This window comes from Pinus tabuliformis, chromosome 7, assembly GCF_031772625.1.
Source record: "Pinus tabuliformis cultivar Carrire ecotype Pingquan chromosome 7, CPIR1, whole genome shotgun sequence".
NCBI lineage: Eukaryota > Viridiplantae > Streptophyta > Pinopsida > Pinales > Pinaceae > Pinus > Pinus tabuliformis.
This window is the reverse complement of record NC_142293.1, coordinates 899,904,693-899,909,236: the sequence shown is the minus strand read 5'-3', so window position 1 is coordinate 899,909,236 and position 4,544 is coordinate 899,904,693.

Genomic DNA, 4,544 nt, shown 5'->3' with positions numbered 1-4,544 from the left:
TGAATTTAAACATATATTAAGTAAGGTATTTAAAGTTTATTTTAAAAAAATTGAAAAGATTTTTTTTATTTAATTAATCTATTCTTATACATATTTTTATTATACAATGTTTTTTTTGTAATTATAATTTATGCAACAATTAAAAAAAAGGTTACACTAAGAGATTTAATATAACTTTTTATAATATAATTTTATAAAATCCATATCTTATTTTGCTAACATATTATAATATGTATGTAATATAATGAGAAGAGTTTTTTCATTATTCTCTTATATAATTATATAATTCTATTTCTTTCAAAAAAGTTACAAAAATGTTTAAACAATTCTCAATAAAATATTAAATACATTTAATTATTTAAATTAATACATTCCAGCTAAACACATATACATTATCCAAATTCCTATAATATTAATAACAACCAATTACATTTAAAACCCATATTACACATATACATTATCCAAATTCCTATAATATTAATAACAACCAATTACATTTAAAACCCGTATTTGTTTATTAGTCAATGAAATTTTTATTCAGCAATACACATGTAAATATTCATAATTATACCTCACACCCTTTTATTGAATCCAACAAAATTTCCTCACTCAAGCAACCACACACACATAAGATTTGACATTATCAATTAGCAGGAAACTTGGATTTTGTTATCCACGTGATTATGATTATGGGGTATATGGAGGTTAAATTAATAAATATTGAGAAATTTGAATAATAAAAAATGTAGTCTGTTTTAAGTTTGTGAGATTTTTCAACATAATTTTATATATTTATAATTTTTTTTAATTATTTGAATTTATTAATATTTATTAAGATAGTGTTTCTTATTTAATAATGTAATTTTTAATCATACAGTAATCATAATAATTATAATTTAAATGTTCTTAACCATTAAGAAAATGTGTTTCTAAAACAATTAAGTCTATATGTCTTCATTGTTTAAAAAAAATAATGATATATAGGTTGATCTTAATCTTAAAATTGTATTATTATCTTTATTTTATATATTTATAAATATTTTTAATGGGTTGTCTAAAACCTAGATGTTTTGGAAGTTTTGGTTGGAATTTGACAATTTTTTGTTGAGTCAATCATAATGAATCTAGAAATATCAAATTAAAATTATATTATTAAATTTCTAAAACAACACATTCTTATATATTAATTTTTTTCATATTTAAAATTAATCTAAAATCATTTTACTTATTTATTAATAAAACAATAGATTGTTATATCATAAGATAATCCTTGTAATGTACTGCATTAATACCACAACTTAATCATTGTAATGGACTACATTAATATCTACATGAATATGATTATGTGGTATATGGAGGTTAAATTAATAAATATTAGTAAATTTAATGCTACTAATGTTAAATTTCCCAATTCACAACAGATTTAATATATTTGCCCATGCACTCCTTTCATATCCATCCACCAAATTTGATATATTCCTCCAATCCATTACAATTAAATGCAACAAAAAAATGTGTTTGGATATAATCTATAAGCACACCTTAATATCCATCAACCAAATTTGATATATTCCTTTAATCCACTATAATTAAGTCCAACAACAAAATGTATTTGGATATAATATATAAGCACACTTTAATTAGATGTTAGCCTTTGTAATTGTTTTAATGTTGCCCTTCAAGTGACTTCTTAATGCTACCTTTCTATGGTTTTAAACCCACTTTATTATGATGTAATCACCAAATATTCTCTTCAAGACACTGTTATCTTATATATTCACTAAAACACACTGCTTTAATATACTATCCCTTCATTAATATATCATCCCAATGCAATGCTTTGCTTGAAGTGCTTTTCTTGCAATTCCTTTTTAGTGTAACACTCCTTAATTCTATGGAATAAATTTTAAAATTAGCTTTAAAATATTTATTGAACACATTTGGTAATTGTTTTAATATTGCCTTTGAATGGTTTCAAATAAACAATTATTCCAAATAGGAACAATTATTAGATTCCTCAAAAAATATGAACAATTATAACATTACATTGATCGTTAAAATAATTATGATATTTAGTGTAGTTCTCAATTTCATACAATGCTCCCTTTAAAGAAATTTGACCTTTTAAAATATGAAATCCATCCCTTTTCTTCATTGGTCCATGTAGAGTGATGCCATGGTTGCATAAGAAATCTCAAACATAATTCTTTTGGTGGGAAAATTTTAGGTTTAAATGGTATATATTTAATCATAATAATTATAATTTACAAATAAATTGATGACATTATTTTTTCAAAGTTTATAATTTTGCAATAAAGTTATTTAAAATTTCAAATACATTATTTATAATTAGATAGGTGAACTATTGTTTAATTATCTTTTATATACCTGATTTTGATTTTTTTGCATAGGTTTTAAGATAAAGTTATCCAAGAAGCTCAAAGAGATAATGGTTTTTTCTGAATTGAGAGTTGATGTTAAACTTAGGACTACTAAGGGTTGGTTGGAAGAAATTAAATGCTATATAAGAGTCAAGTAAGGGTGTCCCTTATACCTTTTTTTTTTTGGCATATACATTGATAGGCTAGAAGAATGTCCAGAATATGTAGGTTGTGTTGGGCCCAATTGTTCTTTTGGAAAAGAGCTATTAATACATTTGCAAGTAACTAATAATCCTCCATTTTTTTTGCTCCAAGATGAATATGACTATTAATAATAGCAAAATTAAATTCATGATAATTAAATCCAAAAAAACATATACTATACTTTCATATCTAAATTTTAAATTGGTAAAAAAAGCTTTCATCACTATCACTATCACGATCACTATCCCTCTTATCCTTGAAAATTTTTAAATAGTTAATAATATACACACTATCCATCTTATCACTCAAAATTTTTAAATGATTAAAAATATACACACTATTACCTTAAACCTTTGTTTTCTTTTAATGTTACCCTAAATAAAAATCCCTTATCATTTTTTATTAATATATTAGCTAAGCCATAAACTCAAAAATTAATTTAAAAAATTAATTTGTCCTTCCTGTAAATTAAATTTTCTAACTTAAAAACTTCATAATCATTAAATTATGATATTATATATCAATATCTAAATATCCATATTCAACACATTTCTTCATTATTTTATTCCAATATCTACATATTCAAAATATTTCATCATTAGTTTATCTCAATATCTAATTATATTTGAAGTAATTTTATAATTACATAATTTATATGCTCCAAATCTACGGATTATTTTCACAAGAACGATTCATAATAAGTCTAATGAACTATGAAGATTCTCATGGAAAGAGAAAGAGTTATTGCTGTAAATTAATATTTGGAGTGTTTTAATAGTGTATCTAATTATTGTTTATCTAAAGCTTTCTAGACTATTTGTATATAGTATAAAGTGATTATATTTATTAGAAAATAAAATAAGAAAATATTTAATTAAATGGTGAATTTAGTAATGAGGGATTCTAGACTATTTGTATATAGTATAAATGATTATATTTATTGGAAAATAATATAAGAGAATATTTAATTAAATGGTGAATTTAATAATTAGGGATAAGCTTTTCAAATTTAAATTTTTACTTTTAAAAATAAAACAAAAAATAGTTATTAAAAACATTATATATAATGTAAATTATGGAAAAATATTGATATCTTTTGATATGGATTTAAAGTTTAAACTAATATTTTTTAAAACCCTATTCAAACTAAAATCTCTAATTGATTTCAGTTCACTAGTGATCTCAATTTTTTTTTACATAATGCTCCAAATTTATGCAAACTCAACATAGTGATACCAAACCTACCTTATTTAAAAGGAAAAACAAATAAATAAAATGAAATCCTTTGGCATGTATGAAACCAGCTCCTCTTTATTTCCAAGGAAAGAGTAACTCAATAGGTGTAAATAATATCAGGCAACACAAAAAAAAATGGCTGCAACCAAAAAAAGAGGCAAAGGGTTTGCGAGTCGATATATGCTCGCACAGTGACTTGGCACATGTTTCAAGAATATGCCACGTAGCTTTGGAATATATAGGAGGAGGCCTAGAAGGATTGTGTGCCCGCTTTGTGAGAATGTGGATGACGATCACAATGATTCGAACAAGGTTGGAATCTGGTCGAGGAGGCAGCTGATGGAAGATGAGGGTGCTGCAAAGAAGGTAAGGGGAAAGGCTCAACTGTACAACCACTAGGTTGTGCTGAGTTTGAACCTGGATCCGTTTGGCCACGAAACCACACTTAGAAGGCAGGAGGTGTAGGGTTTATGGAGGCTGTGGAGAAAAAAATAGTGGCTCGACTATGTACGCCTCTCAGCTCCACAGATGTGCTCAATTATAAATTTCAAAATGTAAAGGGGGTGATTTGAGGCACCACCAACTTTGTTTGTTTAATTTTTTATTATTAAAAAGAAAATACGATAAACTTACTCAAAACTACGGTTCTTCCCCACATCCCCCGATCACCATCTACTCATGCAGCGCATGATAAATGAATTTTAATTATTTCTACTACCATTA